This window comes from Pelodiscus sinensis, chromosome 3 (genome assembly GCF_052426305.1).
Source record: "Pelodiscus sinensis isolate ZL-2025 chromosome 3, ASM5242630v1, whole genome shotgun sequence".
Lineage (NCBI taxonomy): Eukaryota > Metazoa > Chordata > Testudines > Trionychidae > Pelodiscus > Pelodiscus sinensis.
The window spans coordinates 137,285,883-137,310,234 of NC_143054.1; positions in this window are offsets into that span (position 1 = coordinate 137,285,883).

Consider the following 24,352-nt stretch of genomic DNA (forward strand, 5'->3'; position numbering starts at 1 on the left):
CTTTTTCCAATAATTTTTTCAGAAAAGACTTTTCTGAAATTTGGCCCATCTACACTGGGCCAAATTTTGGGAAAAAACCTTCTTTTGGAAGAACCCTTCTTCCTCGTGGAAGGAGGAAGACAGGGCTTCCGAAAGAGAAAAAAAAAAAAAAAAAAAAGCAGAAGAGCAGATGCGTTCCATGGATGTGGCGGAGTTTTTCTGGGATACCTCCGGTATCCCGGAAAACCCCCCGTAGTCTAGACATAGCCAAAGTTTCCCATTCATCTTATGATAAACATCACACAGATGTAGTCAGGGGAATGGCTAACTGTCTCTCCCACTCTTGCTAGAGGAACAATCCCAGCTGCTTGTCTTACTGAAAGTGAAAAGCTAGGTGAGCTCTGGATGATTAACCAAGTGAACCCTTCCACCAAGCACAACTGAAAAGGGAAGTTTCTGGTAAGTATTGGGAAATAAAGACCACAGAACTTACCCATGAAAAAGTCAATTAAGAAGGGTGGTTTGTTTTATTCCTTCCGTACTCCTCTATTTCTAAGGTTACACCTACACTGTGACTGGAATTATGCTTCCCAACTCAGGTAGATGGATATTCTAGCTTTCCTGCAACTAAGCATACTAAAAAGAGCAGAATACCTGAGACAGGGTTGGTAGCAGTTTGGACTGGTTGCCTGAGTGTGTACCCACAGGCTCTGGGTATGCTATTTAGCAGATTTGCTTGGAACAGAGTTTGCATATGTCTGTCTACCCAAGCTGGGCAGCACCCTCCCAGCTGCAGTGTAGATGTACCCTTCAGTGGAGAGTGATGGCTCCAGTTATAAAAAAGAGCAACTTCCCCATCATTATGAATAGGCCTTACTAAGTGCTACAGAAATCTTTGAGGGCTCAGGGCCTCATTGATAAATCATAAAATCATAGAATCCTAGGGCTGGAAAAGAGCTCAGAAGGTCATCAAGTCCAACCTCCTGTTAAAAGCAGGACCAACCCAACTAAAACGTCCCAACCAGGACTTTGTCAAGCCAAGACTTAAAAATCTCTAGGGATGGAGATTCCACCACCTCCCTAGGTAACCCATTCCAGTGTTTCACCACCCTCCTAGTGAAATAGTTTTTCCTAATATTCAACCTAGACCTCCCCCACTGTAATTTGAGACCATTGCGCCATGTTCTATCATTTGTCATCACTACTGAGAACAGCCTCTCTCTGTCCTCTTTGGAGCCCCCTTCATGTAGTTGAAGGCTGCTATCAATTCCCCCCTCACTCTTCTCTTCTGTAGACTAACTAAGCCCAAATCCCTGCAGGAACTGGGGAGTCTTATCATCCAAAGTGAAATCTTTTTTAAAAAAGTCTGCCACATTCCTTTTCAGTTTGAAAATGACCAAAGTGACAAACCCAGTAGGCTAGAATTGCCCTTCTGCAAAAAATGTCCCATTTGTACAGTGGGCATATCACTATGAGGCAAAACACTCATTATCCTACCTTTAATATGCTCTTCCACTTTCCATAAAAACATACAAAAAAATGTCAGGTTTGTACTTTCTCTAAGATTGGCTGCAGAGAGATTTTGTTAAAAAAAATACCACCCGTGTAATAAATCTTACTGTAGTCTATGATGAGGTATTTCTTCCTTCCTTCTCTGTAAGTCAGTTCATTAAAACTCAGCACAAATACATTAAGGGAAGCCCATCACATTGTCAGTTCTTAAGAACAACTGCTCTCTGAGGTCAATAGGAACTTCTGCTTAACAAGAGAAGGCACAATGTGGACCAGAGCTACCAAGCTACTCACTTGATAAATGTTGTAGGAAATAGCAGTCTGCCTCTCTTGTAGAGTTCCTTACTATTAGGGATGCTATCCATTAACTGTCTAGTGAGTGATATTTCTATTAATGATTTTCTCCTTCCTAGGGGAAGAATGTCTGAGAACTCTCTCTCCAACAGCTGGTTTTTCTTCAGTAAGGGTACACCGTTATTTCAGAATAACTAGCATTATTTCGGAATAACTTGTGTTATTGTGAAATAACAATGTGAGCAGCTACACAGCAATTCTGTTATTTGAAAATAATATCAAAATAATGGGCAGCTTATTCCAACTTCTGTAAACCTCATTCCACAAGGAATAACTCCTCTTCTGAAATAGCTATTTCGAAATAGCTGCAGTGTGGATGCCCCACTGCTGCTATTTTGAAATTGCTCCACACCAGGGCCATTCTAAGTAATTTCTCCCCCGTGCTTCCTGCCTTGGATTAATTTTGAGGCTTCCCTATAGTGTGGATGCTCTCTTGAAATAATCTATTTCAAAAGATATCTTCCGGAATAGCTTATACCAAAGTGCAGTGTAGACCCTAATTGCAGCAATTTATAGGGAAAGAGCAGGATATCCCAAAGATGTAGTTTTCCCACCTATGTTCAGCATCGCATTATCAGGGGTCAGATCTTCAAGAGATATAAACTGATATAGCCTATTGAGTTCAATGAAACTAAGCTGATTTCCAGCTACTGAGCACATGGTCTTGATATTATTCCATGTCATGCCCTCTGAAAATCATTATTTCCTTTGCAGATTAGAATAAAATTATAGAATACGCTGAAATTACAGGTTGGCCAAAATGGACATCTTCTCATAGTTGTTATGGGTTCTAACTATCTGGTATGATTAAGCCCTAACGGAGCATCCATGTTCTATGCCCACTAGTAGTGTAACAAGTAGTAACAACTGTAGTTTGAACTGTAGCTTTGCTCAGAACAAATAGCACTGAGTTTATGTGGAAGTGACACAGCTCTGGCGAGGCCTCCTGAGGACCATGTTCAAAAGGAAAGGTTGTAAACTCCTGGTTAAGCAAAAGGTGCAAAAAAATATATGGATATATATAAGTACTGTTGCTAACTTTGGGGGCAAGTGTGGAATTCCCAGCCTAGTCTCACCAACTTGAAAACCTGAAAAGAGTTGAGACAAGGAAGACTGACAACCTCTTCCCGAATAACATCAGTTCTGTCCAAACTCCACTGAGCTTGAGACAACAAATGCTCCCACAGGCATCAAACTTGTTTAGAGACTGGGAGATACCACTCTGGTTCAATGAAAAGGCGAGCAACTGCTGAAGCCCTTCCCACAGAGATGATAGCAAAACAGAGAGTACCTCACAGCCTCCCTATGATGTCTCACACTGATGCTGCCAAGGGAGAGTGACAAAACGGGACTCTGATAAAGAAAAAGAAGGAGGGGATGAACCCCAAATGTATTTGGATCTGGGATTGTGGGTCAGACCAGATTAGAATTAGGGGCCAAAGTGTAATTGTGACCCAAGGTAAAACCAAGTGGGTGAGCCCCAATGTGCTGCTCTAGGAAGAGCCAACTGTGCTCTGGCAAGAGCCAGCCCGGGGCAAACTGTTTAAAAAGCTGGCTCAGGGAGGGCTCTTTAGAAAGATAGCCCAGGGAAGGCTGTTTGAAGAGCTGAGTGGAGGAAGGGGATGGGGGTGGAAATGGAATCAGCCCCTGTTCATCCACAGCTGTGGTGGCCCAGCCCTGATCTGAGGCTAGGTCCTGTGGTATGGCTCCTAGCTGGTCATGAGAGGGGCTGGCAGTGGCCCCCATCTGGTTGCAGTGGCCTGGCCTACGCCCTGGCACCTGTCTTGCTGCAGTGGAGGCAGGAAGGGAGGCAGAATTGGCCCTGGTGATCCTGGTTTGGCCCCTGTCTGGTTGTGGCTAACCAGCTGCAGTGGCTTGTTCCCAGACAAGTAAGTTAACCCAGCTCAGAGCCCTCCCCATAGTCTCCCCCTGCCCTGTCTTTTGTATCCCCTCCACACTGAGCCCCTCAGACACTCCAACCCTCAGTCCTGCACTTCCCCTCACATCCCAATCCCCTGCCCTGATCCCTGCACCCCCCCACACCCCAACTCCCTGCTCTGAGCCCCTCCTACATCCAATACTGACTCCTATATTCCCCCATATCCCCAGCCCCCAGTCCTGACTCCTGCACCCCTTCATACTCCAGCCCTCTGCTCTGAACCCCTGCATTCCACTCTACACTTAAATTTCTTACAGGTACTGTTGTGTCACACCACCACCACCCCTGCCCTGAGGCGCTCCCCCAAGAGTGGGGGTGGGTTGTGATAGGATAGCACCTGTAAGAAATTTAAATTACTTTCACCCCTGACTGTGATCCAGATACAGAATTGTCCTTTCTCAAAGCTGGATCCAGCACTTGGGAGAGCAATGCTGTGGGGGATGAGCACCAAGAATAAGAAACCAAGCAGTCCCCTTCCCCCCCCACGCCCACTCGTACTGACAGGAAGTACTCCTGTACTAGGAGTTAAGGGTGCTGATTACCTCTCAGGAGCTCGGGTCAGCAGTACCTCTAGTTCTGACATGTGTGAGAAACTCCTAAAGCAGATTTGTTCCCCATACATGGGTTTGTAATGTGGGAAGCAAGCTCAGTGGAGCCTCACTTCTCTTAGGGTATGTCTACACTACAAAGTTAGTTCGAACTAACAGACGTTAGTTCGAACTAACTTTAATAGGTGCTACACTAGCGCTCCGCTAGTTCGAATTTGAATCGAACTAGCGGAGCGCTTAGTTCGAACTAGGTAAACCTCATTCTACGAGGACTAACGCCTAGTTCGAACTAGCTAGTTCGAACTAAGGGCTGTGTAGCCCTTTAGTTCGAACTAGTGGGAGGCTAGCCCTCCCCAGGTTTCCCTGGTGGCCACTCTGGCCAACACCAGGGAAACTCTATGCCCCCCTCCCGGCCCCAGACCCCTTAAAGGGGCACAGGCTGGCTACGGTGCCCGTGCCAGGTGCAAGCCTGCCAGCACCCAGCTAGCAGACCCTGCACCTGGCACGGCACAGAGCCACCCACCCGATGTCCCCCAGCCCACCCCCTCTTGCCGGGACCAGGCTGGCGGCTCCCAGGAGCTTGCCCTGGACCGCAAGAGGCGGGCACCTTCCTGGGCTAGTGCGGACATCGTGGACCTCGTCCACGATCTCCGCACTAGGCACAGGAAAGTGGCCGTCTAGGGCAGGAGAGCTGCCAGCCTGGCCACCCAAGAGCAGGTGTGCATGAAAATCAAGGTGGTCCACTGAGACCCCCGACACTGAGCCCTGAGCTTACAATGGCCGTCCTGGGTCAGACCAAAGGTCCATCTAGCCCAGTAGCCTGTCTGCCAACAGCGGCCAACCCTAGGGACCCTGGAAGGGATGGACCGAAGACAATGACCAAGCCATTTGTCTCGTGCCATCCCTCTCCAGCCTTCCACAAACTTTGGGCAGGGACACCACTCCTACCCTCTGGCTAATAGGACTCCATGGACCCAACCTCCATGACTTGATCTCACTTCCCTTTAAACTCTGTTCTAGTTGTAGCCTTCACAGCCTCCTGCAGCAAGGAGTTCCACAGGTTAACTATTTGCTTTGTCAACAACAACAACTTTCTCTTACTAGTTTCAAGCCTGCTACCCATTCCTTTCCTTTGGTGTCCTCTAGTCCTTCTTTATGGGAACTCAGGAAGAACTTTTCTGAATGCACCCTCTCCACCCAACCCCTGCTTTTAGAGACCTCTATCCTGTCCCCCCTCTGTCTCCTCTTTTCTAAGCTGAACAGTCCCAGTCTCTGTAGCCTTTCTTCATCTGGGACCTGTTCCCAACCCCTGATCATGTTAGTTGCCCTCCCCACTCCCAGCCTTTCTCTTCCCCTCTCCCACCTCCTTTTCCCAGTCTCCCCCAGTTTTGTTCAATAAAGACAGAGTCAATGTTGGAAGAAACGTTATCTTTATTTTGTACATCAATAAGAAGGGGGGCTAGGGAAAGGTAAGTGGAAGGAGGTGAGGGAGGAATGGGGTACGAGCCCCCGATGGGGAGGACTGGGCTGGCTCTGTGGGCTTCTGGGGGTGGAAGCTCTCCTGCAGCCCCCCAATTACTCCCTCTCCCCAGATGGCAGCCTGTGGCAAGTGCAGCCGGGCTGATGGCCGAGTGGTGTGATGTGCCCAGTGTGGGCACTCAGGGCACTCCAAGCCAGAACTTCTTTGCAAGCGGGGCACCCCTTAGAACTGTGTGTCCGGGGTGGGGGTCGGGACCCTTTAAGCGCAGCCCTCGGCTAGCCTGAGACAGCATCTCCATGCTCTAAGTCCTCCTTTTATGCCCTGCCGGCACTGCTTCCGGCCATCCTTAAGCCCTGTTCAGAGTCCACTCAATGTGGACTTGCTAGTTCGAACTAGCAAAACGCTAGTTCGAACTAGTTTTTAGTTCTAGATGCGTTAGTTCGAACTAGCTTAGTTCGAATTAACTAATTCGAACTAAGTTAGTTCGAACTAGCGCTGTAGTGTAGACGTACCCTTATTCTTATGGCCAGCCCTTCACCTTACGCATACATAGGACATTCTGTAGCTGGGCTACATCGTCTTTATGACCCAAGAGTTTAAATTTAAGTTTTGAGGTAAAGTTTGTATAGTACAAAAGTAGAAAAATCTCTACATAATGGGCTCTGTTAATGTTTCAGTATCAGAGCTGCTTATGAGGAAGCATGAACAGAAGCTTGGCTAATTTATTAAAATGCTAAAAAATATATAAAAATAGCCTCTTGATTTGACAGTAAGTTGAGATTAGTTAAAAAACAAAAGCGCCTGCGTTGCCATCATAAACAAAGAATTCAACACTCCTTATCCTCTCTCCAAGCTGCTTCCTAGTCTTATCTTTTAATTAAACCTGAACTTTAGAATAAATGTGACTGGCATGCCAGTTTATTAAATGAAATATCGATGGGTCCCTACTAGATTCAGCCATTAGTATTCCATATAGACATTTGTATGTGGTTTTTTTAACTGGATGGCTACGTTAAAGAGCACATTTTCATTGCCGTTCTGGAGTTTAAAGGCACCCATTAGAAGGAAAGAAAATGAAAGCCTCTATTCTTTAAAATGATTTTGTTTTGAACTAATTTTTTGTTTTGTGTAGCAAAACTGCACTCACCAGCTTGGATTTCCTTAACATCTGCTTGAACTGTATGAAAACAAGGAAAGTTTCACAAGAAAAGTAAGATCATATCTAATTTGGATCAATACTTGACAGGGAGTATCTAATCCTGATTGATTCTCCTGTAGCATCCTCAACACTCTCCCAACAGCAATGCTTGATTTCAAAGGATCTGTGTACATTGCAATAAAATACCGGCAGCTAGCCCATGTCAGTCGACTTGGGCGTGCAGGGCTATAAAATATAAGTGTAGTCATTTGGGCTCAGGCTGGAGCCCGGGTTCCTTGACTGTGATGAATGGGGGACCTGGGTGGGGAGATGGAGCCTTGACGGCTGCTCAAGGCAGTCAGCAGCCAGTCTCCTTCCCACAGAGCAGCCGTTTGCCTTCCTCGTGTGGTATTCAGCTGCAGTTGGCCAGCACGATCCGTGCCCGATGCTTCCTTATTCATCATGTTGATTAAATCCTCATGTGTCCAGATGCTCCACAGATGAGCTACCTCCTCCTGCAGCGCTTTTACCTGCTCACTGAGGGACTCCAGCAACCTCCACTTCTCACGCCACGTGCTCAAAGAGAAATATATGCTTGAGTGCCTTTCTGGATGGAGGCCTAAATACATCCAAATAATAGAAGCATTAGAAAGGGGCCCAGAAATGATTCACAAACAAGTTAGTTGAGCTAAACAGGTCAGGAGATAAATTTCTTAATAGGACAGAGTAGTCAGAAATCCAGTGCAGCATAGAAAAACGTTGTCCTCAAATTATAAAAATGAAAAGCCAACTTCTGCCTTCAGGTGTGCACATTAAAACCCTATTGAATTCAATGCACCTCGTCATTTAACACCACATCACTGTCCCAGCCTAATGTAAACCTAGTATATTGATCTAATAGACAATCTCATGGTTAGCAATCAGAATAAAACAAGCATTAAAGAAGGAATTAATGATGGGAGTAAACTGGCCTGTGCCCAGAGCCTCTGTGCAAACACAAGGAGCACAATTAATTAGCAGGCTGAATTGGAAGTAATTATGCATTAATAAAAGGATGATCTTGTGCCAAGTACAGAAGAAGGTTGAAACTCACCAAGAGCCAATGAATGTGGAATTCCCAGATGCCATTCAGTCAGTATTCCATCCCAATCCTCTTGCTCATGGTCCTTTGGCCTCCATTTGTATGAGTGAGGAGGAGCATGTATAAAGCACTACAGAAGGAACCTCTAGCTTTTTTTATGAGTATAAACCTCATAAAGCATGGAAATGCAGGAATGTTTCATGTAGACACATATACTTCTGGTATTACACAGGCTGTCTACAGTGATGGCAGTGTTATACTGCACCTTCCACTCCGCCCTCCCCCTGCCACCCAGCACTGGTATAAACAGCAGCTGGTGAAGCTCTGCTTAAGTGAGTAGAAATCCCAGGACTTTAGGGTATATACCTTGCACAGTCTGTACATGGCCAAGCTGTACCTCACATAGTGCCCCATGGTAGGGAGCTGCTGGAACTGTTCTTCTCTTCCCTGCCAAAGATTTTCCTCCCTGCAGTGACAAGGTCTGGCAGCTGGGTGCTGCCTCCCTTCTGCGAGAGCCTTTCATTGCATGTGTAGCTGCACACGGTAATGTGTACGTACAGGGCCAGCTTTAGGAAGTGCAGGGCCCAATTCGAACAATTTCGACGGAGCCCTGCAGCAGACAGCAATTTTGGTTGAGCAAAAAAAAAAAAAAAAAAAGCCACACAAAAAATCCCCAGTTACCTCCCCCTCCAAACCTCGGAGGTAGCTAACACTCTCTCCTCGCCCCCCCCCCCCCCCCCAGCACAGGGAAACCCTGCACTCAACTCACACCTCCTGCAGTTGCACTCCTCCTCTGGGGCTGACGCCCACTCCCGGAGCGTGCCTGGCACACTTCCGGCTTCAGGGCATGGGGCCCCTTTAGGCGCGGGGCCCGATTCGAGGGAATAGGGTGAATCGGCCTAAGGCCGTCCCTGTGTATGTAGCTTGCTTTTCGCTGGAGTGAGTTGTTACATATACCCTGAACACTGCTTCAAGTGTAGGTAATGCCACAGATACTCTTGGTGGCAAAGGTTTCTTAATCTGAAGGTCATTAATACGTTTCACGGGGTTGTGGCTACCTTCCCTTTTGCACTAGCTTAAGGAAGTGTCTCAATTTCTGGGAGGTTAGTATTGATTCTCCCTCTCCCCAGTCTAGCTTGGGCTTGTGTTATGGGGAAAGGATTAAGGAGTAACTATTGCTTTATAGGCTGAAAGATTCTTTTAATACAACACTCTTTTCTGTGTGTGTGTGTGTGTGTGTGTGTGTGTGTGTGTGTGTGCATGTGTGTGTGTGTGAGAGAGGGTGGTAGGTGCCAACAGGAAAGATAATTTCCGCAAAACAGTTTCAAGAAATTAGACTCCAGTGACAATGAATAAATTGTGATGAGAATTGTGTGTAGGGATAGAACTACAATGCATCTGTTCTTCACTGGTGAAAGAAGAATGTTGCAAAACTCCAAAGCCATGGGAAATATCATGGGGGTAGAGGTGTTAAGAAGAAAAGCTGTGAAAGAGGGGAATTTTTAGCAATATTTAAAAAAGGGAGACCTACCAAAAGCATACCACATGTTAGTGTTTGATGGGTGCCAACTAAAATTCTGCAACAACTTAAAAATACAAGGATGATCCATTTTAAAATATGCAGCTTAAAGCAGACTTGAAAGATCTGGAATGTATGAAATCATTGTATTTCACACAAATGGGAACAGTTGAAACAGATCAAGCAATTAAGATATAAAATAAGGGAGAAAAGGGGAAACACAATATTGGTCCTTTATAAACACATGCAGACAAGTAGAAAAATTTTTAAGAAAAGTAGAAGCATGCCAAAATGAGGAAAGATAAGTGATGAGCAAGCAAATGAAGATTCCAAAATAGCTGAAGAAGTTATCAGCTATATAGGCTCTCTTTGCAAAACAAGTGGTCAATGATGGCAAGTACAGGCAGTCCCTGGGTTACGCGGATCCGACTTAAGTCGGATCCATACTTACGAACGGGGCTTTTCTTGCCCCGGAGAACGCGGGCGGTGGGACCGCCCAGACGCGCCGTGGTCCCGCGGCCCGCGTCCTCCGTGGCTTTGCTCCGCGTCTCCCTGGTCTGCTGGGGGGGGGGGGCACCCCAGCAGACCAGGGAGATGCGGAGCAAAGCTGTGGAGGATGCAGGCGGCGGGACCGTGGTGCGTCTCGGTGGTCCCGCCGCCCGTGTCTCCCTGGTCTGCTGGGGAGGGGCGCAGCTAGTGTGCCCCCCCCCCAGCAGACCACGATTTTCTCGCCGACGCCTGTGGTAGAGCAACTGGGGTGCTGCCGGGTTGGTCCTGCAGCTCCGCTCCTCGGTGCTACTGGACCAACCCGGCAGCGCCCCAGCTGCTCTGTCCCAGGCGTCCAGATTCAGCCGCTGTTGAAACTGATCAGCAGCTGATTCCAGGAAGCCCAGGGCAGAGAAACACTGCCTCGGGCTTCCTGTAGTCAGCCACTGGTCAGTTTCAGCAGCGGCTGAATCTGGACGCCAGTTCCGACTTACGTACAAACTTAAGAACAAACCTACAGTCCCTATCTTGTACGTAACCTGGGGACTGCCTGTGTATCAAATCAGAATGGGATCTGTAAAAGGTAAGTAACTGGCAACCAAACTGAAGATCAAGAGAGGCAAGAGTAAACAAAAATATATGTACTGAGAATTTTACAAAAGAAATTATACATTGACAGATTAATAGAAGATTCGCTTAAGTGCATGAAAATGAGCAGAAGAAATCTTGAAAACCTGAAAAATAATTTTCAATAACTCCAGGAGAGACACTTGATACTTAAAGAAAAGCAAATAGAGTTTGCATATAAATGGATTCTCAAACATACCTCCTGGCTTACTGGATTGACATTTCCTGGTTTACTAGATTTATATTTATTTTGAAAAAAATGTCTTATTGACAACCAATACATTTTAAATGATTTTATGTAAAACACGCAACTATTTTTAAGTGATACCAAGCAAATATAAATACACTCTTTTATAATGGCTTGTGAGACCTCACTTCAAAATGAAATTGGCTTGGATAAGGGCACTGTCATAAGGAGAAGAACTGGGCCTTTGGACCTCAGCCTATACTCAGGCATAATCTCACCCTCTATCTGAGAAGTTTTGAAAAATCCTACCGACTTAATATTATATTTTTCAAATGGGCTCAGTGTGGTCTCAACTTGTTACCATTCAAGTCCCACTGGCTTCTACTGGAGGAAGGGGGAGGCCAGAGGAGTGTTTTTAAATATCTCACCCAGGGTGCATCTATACTGCAGGGCTTACCTCGAAATAAGCTGTGCAAATTGAGCGAGGTCAATTGCGTATCTTATTTTGAAATAGTTTATTTTGAAATAGGGAGCGTGTACACAGCACTCATTTAGAAACAGAGCACTCTTCCTCCAGCTTCCCTTACTTCATGTACAATGAGGGTTACAGGAGTCGGAGTAAGAAGTCCTCCAGCTTCACAGTTTTTCGACATTATTTCAAAATAACTGCCTGCTGTGTAGATGCGGACTAAAAAGTTATTTCGGAATAGCGCTAGTTATTTTGAAATAGTGTTGTAGTGTAGACGTACCCCCACAGAGTAAAAGCCCACTGAAACTCAGCTACTTATTTGATGCAGACCTCCATCCTACCAGTCCACAGTAATTTTGACAGGGGACATTTAAGCCAAGAGAATATTGCCCTCTGAAGACAACATTGCAAGTTTAGGTCTTATCAAGCCCCTCTAATTTTTTTCCTTCAAGAATGACGATTTATACATAAAAGGTATTTTCTATGCAAGAGACCATGAATGTGCAAAAATTCTTTTTCAGGCCATCAAACTGAACACAGCCAATATTGCAGTTAGGACCTGTGACAAAGGACACATTTTCTAAGTGACCAACATTCTGCTTTTAAAATCAGTGCACAAAATGTGTCATAAGATAACAGCAAGAAAGGAAACCCAAAATGGACCTAATTAGGGTATTATATACTACTTAGGACCTGTCTACCAATATGTTTAATTTGCAGTAAGCTGGGATGTGAATTTACCCCCATACTCTCTGCCCATGCTGATGTGCACTAACAGTATCTATTAGTTGATCTAGTCCTATTTAGGGCTGTCAAGTAATTAAAAAATTAATCATAATTAATTGCACTTTTAAATAATAATAGATTACTGTTTATTTAAAATATGTTGGATGTTTTCTACATTTTCAAATATATTGATGTAAATTATGACACAGAATACAAAGTGTACAATACTCATATTTGTTTTATTACAAATATTTGTACTGTAAAAAACAGAAGAAATAGTATTTTTTTATTGTAGTACAGTGGTTACCAACCTTCTTTATACCATGGACCAACAAACCCATTCACAAACTTTTGGCTGACCAGTAAAATTTGATTTGCACATTTGCATGTTCATTATGTAAATATGCAAATACAGTGTTACTGGTTTGCCAAAAGCCCTGGCTCTCAGAGCTACTGCAAATAGCTGTCTTCAGCTCTGGCAGTCGTCACATGGCGGGCGGCTGCCACAATTGAAGCCAGTTGTTTGAGGAGGCTCTGGGGGCTGGGGCTGGGATACCCTAGAGCCTCCCAACCCTCTGCTGCCTTCCAGCTCCAGCCACTGACCCCAGAGTCCTCTGAACCCAACTGCCTCCAGTGCCAGTCTCCTTCCCTCAGAGCCCCTCAATGCCAGCCCCCCACGACTCAGTGCCTGCCCCTTATAGCCCCCCACCAGAGTCTTGAGTACTAGCCTCCTCTTTCCAGAGCCCCACTGTACCTAAACCTCCAGATTTCCCCCCAGTGCCAGTCTCCAGTCCCCAGTATTAGCCACATCCTCAGAGCCCCCCAGTGCCAACTCCCCACCCCAGACACCCCAGTGTCTCCCAGTGTCAGCCCCCCACCTCTTAGAATCCCCGACTCCTTAGAGCTCCCCAGCACTAGTCCTGCCCCTGAAGCCCACAGTGCCTTCCCTACCCCCCTCACTTAGCCCTTCACTGCATCCCAGCCGCCAGCTGAGTGTTGCTTCCTGGGTCACGGATGCTATAACCCTGCCATGCCAGGCTCTGCGTGGACCTCCTGCCTCACAGCAAACTGCTCTTCCACCTCCAGGAGGAGACCCCGCCCCTGCCCAATGTTGGTTGGCTGAGAGGCAGGGTAGGATATGCCTCTCCGAACAGCCATGGTGGAAGGGGAGGCACTGGGTGGTGTACCCCAGCCACAGTCCCCGGAGCTGCCACGGTCTGGCAGTGAGTGGTCCATGAGCTGGCACCAATGCGCGGACCAATGGATGGGAACCGCTGCTGTAGTACAATCTCTTTCTCATTAAAGTTGACTTCACATTGTTTTATTTTTCAGTTCAATTATTTTTCTATATCATTCTACATTTGTAAGACTCTAAAGTCTACAAGTCCACTCAGTCTACTTTTTTGTCCAGGCAAGTGCTCAGACAAAGTTTATTTACCTTTGCAGGACATTATGCTGCCCACTTCTTGTTTACAACGTCATCTAAGAGTGAGAACCGGTGTTTGCATGTCACTGTTGTCGCTGGGTATTCACTAGAGGCGCCAAGACTCATGCAAGATATTTAGCTCTTCACACTTCCACCGCCACTCCAGAGGCCATGCATCTGTGCTGATGATGGATTCTGCTTGATAATGCTCCGAAGCACTGCTGACCAGCACATGTTCATTTTAATAATCTGGGTCAGATGTCAACAGCAGAAGGCTGATTTTCTTTTCTGGTGGTTCATGTTCTATGGTTTCCACATCTGAGTGTTGCTTTTATCAGACTTCCAAAAGAATGAAGAATGCTCCACAATGCCAACCTGAAGATTTTGCAAGGTACATCATATTCTTGAGCCTTTGGTTGAGTGCCGTAGCTATCTTTACAAATCTCACATTGGTGGGACTGGTGGTGCGACTGCTTTGTGATTAGTCATAATCTACAATCTTAAAATGAATATGTGCTGGGTCACTATCCAAGACTGATATAACATGAAATATATGGCAGACTGTGGATAAAACAGAGCAGGAGACAGACAATTCTCCTCCCAAGGAGTTTAGTCACATATTTAATTAACACATTATATTTTTAATGAGTGTCATCAGCCTCTAGAATGATGGCTGAAGTATGAAGGGACATATAAATATTTAGCATATCTGGCATGTAAATATCTTGCTATCCTGACTACTAATGTGCCATAGGAATGTCTGTTTGTCACTTTCAGGGGACATTGTAAATAAGAAGCAGGAAGCATTATCTCCCATAAATGTAAACAAGCTGGTTTCTCTAAGCAATTGTCTGAACAACTAGGACTGAGTGGATTTGTAGGCTCTAAAGTTTTATATTGTTTTCTTTTTGAGTGCAGTTATGTAAAAAACCCCTTAAAATCTACACTTGCAAATTACACTTTCATGTTAAATAGATTGCACTAAAGTATTTCTATCGGGTGAATTGAAAATACCATTTCTTTTATCATTTTTACAAATGCAAATAGTTGAAATACAAATAATATAAAGTGAGCATTGTATGCTTTGTATTCTGAATTCTAATTGAAATCAATACGTTTGACATCCAAAAATATTTAATAAATTTCAATTGGTGTTCTATTTTTGAACAGTGCAATTAAAATCACAATTAATCGCAATTCATTTTTTAAATTATGATTCATTTCTGTTAATCACATGAGTTAACTATGATTAATCCACAATCCTATTCCTACTTCAAAGTAGGGTAGCTCAAAGTGAACTATGGAACTTTAATCCTTGGTCTACACTAGGGAGTTATTTCAAAATACAGTAGACTTCTGATAATCCGGAACCTTTGGGACCTAGGTGGTGCCGGATTATCGGATATGCCAGACTATCAGAAGGTACTATAAGATGGTTATATATATATATATACTGTATACAGTATATACTGTATATAAAGTGTTTTTAACCCTTTTTAGTGTACATACTGTATACAGTACACTGTAATGTTTTAGTTTTTTTAACCCTTTTTTACCCTTTTCGCTTGGTTCAGCTGCTGCCATTGCTGCCTTCTGACTTATTTTTTGCTGAAGCTCACTCACTAGGCTCTTGCCATTTTGATGCCGGACTATCAGGAGTGCTGTACAATTGGATGCCGGACTATTGGAGTTTTATTGTAACAAGTGGAACATACACACTACCAAACCCGATATTTCAAAATAAGGGGCTGGTTATTTTGAAATAATAACTCCTGCTTTCCAAGAGGAAAATGCTTATTTCAAAATAGTTATTTCGAAATAGGGGTAGTGTGGATGCTCCATTGCTGTTATTTCGAAATACCTACTCCCCAGAGTCATTCAAAGTAGTTATTCCCCAGTGCTTCCGGGGCTCTAAGTTGAGGCAGTGTGTCTACATTAAGGGAGTCTCCCTTGGACTAATTTTGAGGCCTCCCTGTAGTGTGGACACACTATTTCAAAATCGTTATTTTGGGAGTTTTTATTTCAAAATACATTATTTCAAAATAATTTCTCAATGTAGACATGCCCTAAGTGTGTGTCAGCAGGATCCATCTGGACAGTTAGCACTCAGCAGGCCACTGTAGACTTACACCTTGTAAATACACCAAGCTGTAAATTTAAGATTAATGTAGAAGCTCTCAGAGCATTCTAGTCAGGTTCTTATTCCTGTTTTTAGATTTCATGTACAAATATGTTTAAATCATTTTCCCCCAAGATAACCAGTCAGAATACATCAATTACAAATGATTATGCTGAAATGAATTTGTAGTTCAAGGCAATCTATTATCTCTCTTCACCAGGTTGTATTACCTTTCTTGGGAAAGGAAAAAATAGATGCAGATGTAATGCATGTTAATCATGATAATATCCACATTAAACACCTTGTCAGGATTACTCATTATTATTATTATTATTTTGCATTGCAGACACAGTAAATATCTCCTCTAAGTTTCTTTCATAGGTTTTTTGTTTCCTCAACCAGTTTCAAAATGAAAATTATAGTTATCCCTGTAAACAGGGAAAACTCTCTGTAGATCTGATGAGAACTGCATGATTTGTTGCATGAAACATGAGGAAATATAGAATCCCCAGCCATGTTTTTTAAAACAGTCCCACCAGATATCAAGAAGCTTCATGTTTTCTTTTCAGCAAGGCAGGTGCACCTTATAAAATATAGACCAATTTTTTTATTGTCACTGGCCACGGCCATCTTCAAATTGAGTGTCACTACTAAATCTTAGAGGAGTCTCCGACTAAAATGTACATAAAGTTTTAAATCCTGTCCCATGGATTTTTGCTGTTTTCTTCAGTTCTTACAATGCCAGAAAGCTAATGCATCTGTGAAATGATGGAAATGCCATATACTGAAAATTACTGTTCTTCTCCTCAGTGACCATTATGCTTTTGGGAATAGAGAATCACATAGCAAGCAAACACTCCGCACTTCCCACATAACTCTTTGTTGGTAACATAAAAATACAACTTTATTTTGAGGTATCTGTCCTCACACTTCGCTGTCAATAACTAAAAGGCACCTTCTTGGGAGCCTGGGGATTTAACTCAAAGTCAAAGAGCGCAGTGTTTTGCTAAGTTTTGTACACTTGTTTCTTTAACACAGATACCTCACTTCCCACACCCAGTCTCACACAAATACTGCACTCTCGTGGTTTCTATTTGTTTGAAAATGTAGTAGGAAAAAACCCAAACAAATGTCATGGTGCCTAAAGCCCTGAGCCAAAATCCATTGAAGTCAGAGGAAAGAATCCCATTGATTTCAAGGGTCTTTGGGTCAGGCCCCACATTAGCATATTTAGCTCTGTACAGTTTTGAGTTTTCAGATGCAGAGCTGAGCAACTTAACATAAGCAGCCAGGTTTAACAAGGAGCCTCCCCATCTGTAAATAACAAAATCCTACACAAACGCGGTTCTTGAAACAATAGCTTTACATCTGCTTCCTGTTTGCCACCTAGGTTTGTCACAGGGAATAAATGCTGGAGTCTATTTCGTCATGTGATAGCTAGCATTGAATTAATAGGAAGCAGATTCTTCCACACACCTGGGCTGTGTCTACACTGTGCCACTTATTCCGGAAAATCAGCCGGTTTTCCGGAATAAGCTGCGAGTTGTCTACCCTGGCCCTTGAATTTCCGGAAAAGCAACGATGCTCTACTGTACAAAATCAGCTGCTATTCCGGAAAAACTATTCTGCTCCCGCTCGGGCATAAGTCCTTATTCCGGAACACTGTTCCGGAAAAGGGTCACTGTAGACAGCCCAGTAGTCTTTTCCGGAAAAAAGCCCCGATCATGAAAATGGCGATCGGGGCTCTTTTCCAGAAAAGCGCGTCTACATTGGACACAGACGCTTTTCCGGAAAAAGGGATTTTCCAGAAAAGCAGGCTGCCAACGTAGACACTCCTTTTCCGGAAAAACTGAAAATGGAATAGTATTCCGTTTTAAGCATTTCCGGAAATTCATGCCAGTGTAGACACAGCCCTGGAGGAAAGAGCTCACTTTTAGCAAAATGGAGATAAGGAAAACTAGAGTTGAGAGGGATGAGGGGAATGCATGAAGGTAAAAATGAGCCCAAAGTGGAATGGATATAAAAAATCACATCAAAACTGGTTTTTGACATAAAATTACAGGTTCAATTAACTTTTTTTCATGAAAAATACTTGATTTCTGTGAAGGGGAAAAGAAATTAGAAAAATTTAATCTGAAAACCAAAAGATTTTGGCTGAAAATGGAAAGATTTTATTCAACATATTTTGTTTATTATTGGAAATATTTCATTTTTTGCATTGATAGCTGAAGATTAAAAAATTCCCGACTGTGTGCGCAAGGGTGCGGGGAAAGGAGAGAGGAAATCAGACTAGCTCTATCCTAAAGATTTTATTTTAAAAAAAATTTCCATTCTTTGTGACAGTGCTATTTTCTTTGCTTTTCACGTTTCCCTTTTCTTTCATGCAGATGTTGGATTTTCTGATTCATTTGACAGAAGTGAGGTGCGGGCTTTGTTGCTAGCAAGATCTTGAGGAGACTAAGAACAGTTGCCAATCAGATCAAAGAGATTATAGTAGTCAGAGGGGTTCTTTTTACTTATTATTATATAACCATATACACAGAGACTAACACTGGAGAGATTATGAAAGTCTCTTCACTCTGGCTAACAAGGGCTGTCAGCCAGTCAAATCACAGAGATTTGCATAATGGACAGTCACTGAGCCAAATTGTCTACTGATGACACTGAAGATACACTGCTATACATCAGCTGACAATTTGGATCAATGAGTCAAAATATGGAGATTACTTCAGAATATAGAAACAACCTTAAATTATCACTAGAGCAAGTACATCATCTCTGCACTCTGACCACAACAAATCCATTTCAATGTAATTGTTTTATCTACGAATATAGGAATTTCCACACTAGATCAGACCTGGGGTCCATCCGGTGTAGTATCCTGTCTCTGTTGGTGGCCAGTACCTGCTACTTCACACGGCAAGTTCAAGATACCCAATAGCATTCAGATGTGAGATAATTTGCTCCCCAAGACAGTTGCCTCCCAACCACTGTTCCCTATAATTTTTTTCCATCCAAGGACAGAATTCATTTTGTTATGTGCATAGAGGTATGTGAGGATGTGCACCATTAGTAGAAAACACATGCAGCCATCTGTGGGTACTATGGGTGCTCTGCTAATCAGCTGGGCAGCTTTTGAACCTCTTTTGGGCAGCTGTCCAAGTCCTCAGCTTACAGGGAACACTGCTCCCTAACCCTGATAGGCAGAGATTGATTTACATCCTGAAGTGTGAGGCTTTATGTCCTTTCAGAAACATTTTTACTTAATATTCACTGTTGGAACTGGAATTCTTGTTATCTATGTACATGTCCAATCCATCTTTGAGTTTCACTAAGTCCTTGGCCATCGTGACATCCCATAGCACAACTGAGTTCCACAATCCAATTACCTATGGGGTAAAAAAAAATCCCTTTTTATCCGGCATGACTTTGAAAATGAAATGTGGCATTCATTGTCCTGTTGTTCTACATACACACACATGCACATACACACACAACCTCTCCATAAAGGAAAAACAACTATCTTGTGCCTTTGGATTACAGAATGAAGTGATCAACATTGTGACCATTTTTGGTTCTTATTAAGATTTTTGCCATGGGGATGATAATGTGAAATAAAGAATAAATTGGGGAATAAACTAAACAACTTTTTAAAAGCTCCTGGCAGAAAACCCCCCCATTTAATTCCTTGTCAAAAAGTAATATAAATAACAACTGAGCATGGCACTTAGCATTTACCATGCAAGAAAGTGGGAGGAGTTAAAAAAACTAGGAGCACTATTTTTTGCAAAGGGATGATTGTTTGTGACACTTTTATGATTTATGTAAATAATCAATCTTAATTATTATATCCCACGGAAACAGGTTTCTCACCTTTATCAAATCTTGCTCACCAGGCAATACTATCCAAACATGCCATTTCAAGGTCTACCAATAATAGCACACAGCTAGCTAAGCCAGCTTGAGGCCAAAAGTGAGGTATGCCTCCTATGGTTCTGCAGCTCAGGGACAATTCAAGCATGCTGAGACTCCCCACAGTGCTGAGCTAATGCTAATGTCTTTATGTAAGCCCCCGAGGAAATTCAACAAAGTACAAGCTCTGGCTGGTTGCAGGTGTAATTTTTTCAAACTCCTTTTGCAACCTGGAGACAATACAGCTGAATTCAAGGTGAAAGTACAAGTGGCAGGTGTTGGCTACACTAATGGGGCAGGATATATGTTTTAAATCATGAAAATGAGGTTCGTATTCTAAGATGAAAATGAAACCAAAGTCCTGCCTAACACTTTTAGAGCAGCATGAGCCTAGGCAAACCTGCCCGCATGCAAAGCAATCTTTTTTTTTTTTTAACGGAGCTTTGAGTGTACCAGGCTTGCAAACCTGGAGTAATAAATCAGCTTTCAGGGGGCTTTGCTGGGACTCACAAATTTTAAATAAGTTCAGATATGAAATAAGGCACACAATTTATTTTCCAAATAACAGGCTCAAAGCACCATCATCCTGGGAAAATGAGGTGAGAAATCATATGGCATCCTAACAGGAAGGTCATTTTTAACAGATGTCACCGAGCCATAGATTTAACTACTTGTTAATTTGCTTGGTGAATATTCTATCCCAGAAAAACTCTGCTGCATCATGGGGATGCCGTCTGCTCTTCTGAAATTTGGCATCCCTGTAAAGCTTGTTTTATGAGGAAGAAAAAGGTTTTCTTTTCCGACATTTGGCCCAGTGTAGATAGGCCAAATGTCAGAAAAGCTTCTTCCCAAAAAAGAAGCAGAAAAAGCAATTCATATTGCAGTTTGCAATTGCGTAGCTTTTTCCGGAAGAACAGTATAGTGTAGACATAGCCTCTGATACTTGCATCCTGTCTAAAATCATATATATGTCTCCTTTCAGTTTGTCATTCCTCCCTTCGCTCTCACTACACATACCTTGCCATCCACCCTGAGATTATCAGAGGGCTAGCAACAGGCTAAATTAACCACTCACCTACTTGTCTGTGCTCAGTAGTTACTCATGAAAGCTAAATTTAAGTTGGCAAATGTACCATGACTATATAGCTACAGATGAATGTAAAGTGAAATGAGGAGCTGTTTTGAGTCATGCTTGGGCTAACATTTGATGCGTTGCATGTGTTGTAAGGAAATGGAGTGTGTGGGAATCATCATTGCCTATGATGGTGAAGGCTGGGGAATGACCAGTCCAGCAGCCACATCATCCCTTTTTCCTTTGGATGTTAAAAAGATATTTTTTACCATGTCTGTCAGATGATACCTTCTCAATAGACCTTCTCAATAGACCATTTCCAGGGCAGAACTGAAACAAGTATCCAACCATTTTGTGAGTTAAAGTCATCAGTCTGTTATATCAGCTATGGGGAGTCTCCTCAACAAACTCATAATCTTCTGTTATCTTTACGGGATGACATATGCCTCTACTGAGGGCACACACAGTGACCCCAGACCTTCTATTTCAGCCACAAAGGGCATTTGGGGGCCTCATGCAAAACCCATTGGATGTAATGGGAATCATTCAGTTGACTTTGATGGGCTTTGGAACTAGGCCTTTCACCTTTTTGAATGAAACTGGGATACTGCTTACTCATAAATATACATTCTGACTTGGGTTTTTCTGGCCCCTGCTGTGTCAGAATTCAGAGTGCCAGTTTAGGTTCATTACTAAGCCAACAGCAGGATGCCTGTGAGGTCTCAGGGGTTTGTTTCTCAATGTTTATAAATGTTGATACTTGTACCATAGGCTACATACTGTCAGTTTTAATGATTATGTCAAAGGAATTCAGGTATTAAACCCAGATGGACCATGGATTCACTGTCTAAGTCTTTGAAAATTACTACAACAGGTGTTTTGAAGGATAAGAACATCACATGTTGAAGCAGGGGAAAAAAGGGTCCTATCATATAGGTTTTGCTTCAAGTGCCACTTCTGCTGAGCAGGTTTTCTTGCATGATCCAAAGTTAGCATGTGGCTTCACTTTATCCGATCCATATTTTTTAAGCCAGCAGATATTGCTAAATAAGGCATCTAATGTGGTTTTTGTTTTTTGAGGCAGTCAGATCTCTGCCAGGAACTAGAAGGAAGGTCAGGGACACCTTTCATGTAGGTTACTGAATCATGATCATTGCAAGGCATAACAACTTTCCATTTGAATCAGTGATATGGAGGTGAAAATTTCCCATATTGAATTACTAGTGCTCTACACCAGCCAATCCTGTGTTTTCCTTTCCTTTAACAGGACTATGAACTTTCAAGATGCCAGCTGCTTTCAGGAGTAGGCATATTGATGAAGTAGGGTGCACTTGTCCAGGGATGGTTTGAATGAATGGGGATGTAAATCGGAATCCTTGTATACAGAGAATTCCAATATGTTCGTGACAAGACCAGAGCCACATGTCGCTTACATACACATAGTAAGAAATAGTCCATGATGTGCTCCTCAGGGCTTATAGTCTAAATACACAGGCATAGAGCTGAAGGGGGAAGTAGAGGCCCAGAGATTCATAGCTAGGCCACCCACATTTGACAAAAATAATTCAGTAAGCATTTGTGTGCAACAGATCCTGAACATGAAAGGTGTCTAAACTCACTCAGCCTCTACATTTCTAGGTAAAAGTTCTCTAGGTGCATAATCTTCTTGAGATATGGGCTATTATGATGTAGACTTCCTGCTCTATCCCTATCTGATTGAAGTTGTTCCACTAGGGAAAGATTGGACTGGACCTGGAGTTGACCCTTCCCAAGTGGGTGCTCTCACTACTACGCTAGTTCATGCTCACACGCTCTTTCTTGCTGGCCCCAATGACTAGTTACTTCCAATAGATTTGGAACAGATCTCCCACTTGTTCTCTCCCTCTGGCCCAGATGGGGAAATTGGCGGTGAGTCTCCCCTAGCCAAGCTAAGTGCTCTAGTTAAGGTGGGTAGCGGCAGCACCACCTCCTCCAGCTAGAGTGCCCAGATATCAAGTGTGAAAATATCAGAGTGAGTAATAGGCACCTAAATAAGACAAAGTCCTGAATATCAGGACCTGGCCCTATAAAATCAGAACACCCAGCCCAGTTGCTTTGTGTGAAGTGAAGCAGGCATCCAACTCATTCCTGCAAGAAATGTTTTGGGCCTAAGCTGCCTGACTTCAATCAGTGGGTTCCCATTTGTGAATTGCTGAGCAGAAGGAAGTGCCTCCTAGAAGCCTAGACTTAGGCTCCCATCCCTGAGAGAAAAAGACCTGGCTTAGAATGCACCCCAATTGCTAGCATCTCACACTGGCTAATTTAGGCAGGGGGCTGTCTAGTATGCTGGTCTTGTGAATCTTATTCCAAAGTGTCTCTCTCTTGTCATTCGTTGCATAGGAAATCTAAGCCCTCAACTCAGCTTTGTGGTTCGCTGTGCTGTGATTTCCTAGGCACCTAAAAGGTATTGTGACACTGAGTGTCACAGTACCTAAGTCCTTTTGTGGATCCAAAACTGGGTATTTATATCGTGCCTATTATGAATTTGTATTCATGCATGCTGTTAGGGGCTCCCTGTGTTAGGTGCTGTACAAGTTTGTAGTCTGTTCAAGTATGCATGAGTCACAGATGTGTTATGAAATTTACATTGCCTACATACATCCCCACCCAGAACCACGCTGCAAAATTTAGTTACATACTGTGAACATTCTGTCCAGCAATTTTCTGGGAGTTTTATTGTCTAGATTCTGCTGATTTGTTTCTGTTTTCCAAATCTGTGTGCAGGGCTGCCTTTGGTTTGTTTTCTTCTGCTTTTGCAATATGGGTTTAAACCTCTGGGCTGTCATCATAGAGCCACTGACAATAGCAAATAGCAATGAAGCTGGAAGTCAGCTTCATTAAATCAGGAACAAATGTGTTTCAAAGGTGAAAAGAGGCAAGTAGAGGAGAATGATGGGAATATACAGTCACCAGATAAAAATGCTAACTTTTTTCTTCACGAGTATGTATCGAGTGCAAGAAAATAAGTCATTAGAAAATACATGCAAAAAAACCTTCCTGAATTTAACCCCCTCTTCTTCTAAACCAGATCATTTGGTTTTGTTCCAATAGATGCAGAAACAATCTTTTAGAATCTAAATTCCACTTATTTCCCCTTTTATCACAGGAGAGGTAGGAAAGGTAAAGGAAACAAGAATGGGAATGAGCTCGCAGGTGGGATGGGAAGAAGAAGAATGTTAAGTAGGTGGCAGGGAGACCACAGGTTTGATTCTATAAGATAATTACACTCTGATGTGCTCATTATCTTGCACATATAAGCCGCAAGTGGGGCTCCAGTGGGACAAGAAATTGACACCTGATAGATGAACTATCCCATGATCAGGGCCATTGCTACTGATATGTAAAAAAAAATCCAGCCAGGTGGGGTACCATGAAATGTGCAGCACCAAATTGTCTCAGCTTTCATGGTGCAGCTGCGTGTGGGCTCTGGTGGCTCCTCAGCTCCCCTCCCCAGCTGCCCCCTACCAAGAGGGCTGCCCCCAACCCCTGCTCACCAAGTGGCAGCAAGTGGTGCAAGTGCAGGCTGGAGGACACAGGAGAAGCAGGGGGCAGGCAGGTAGCAGCGAGAGAAGCGGCATTTTCACTTTCAAAGCACCTCTTCTCTCCTGCCAGCGGTGCGCCCATGCACTACTCCTCCTGAGTTTTCCAGCCTGTGTCCGTGCCACCCACCACTGCCCACACTTCCCACCTGGTGCTCTGAGACTGCAGGCCAGTCCCTCCTCCCTGCCCTCATTGCCGC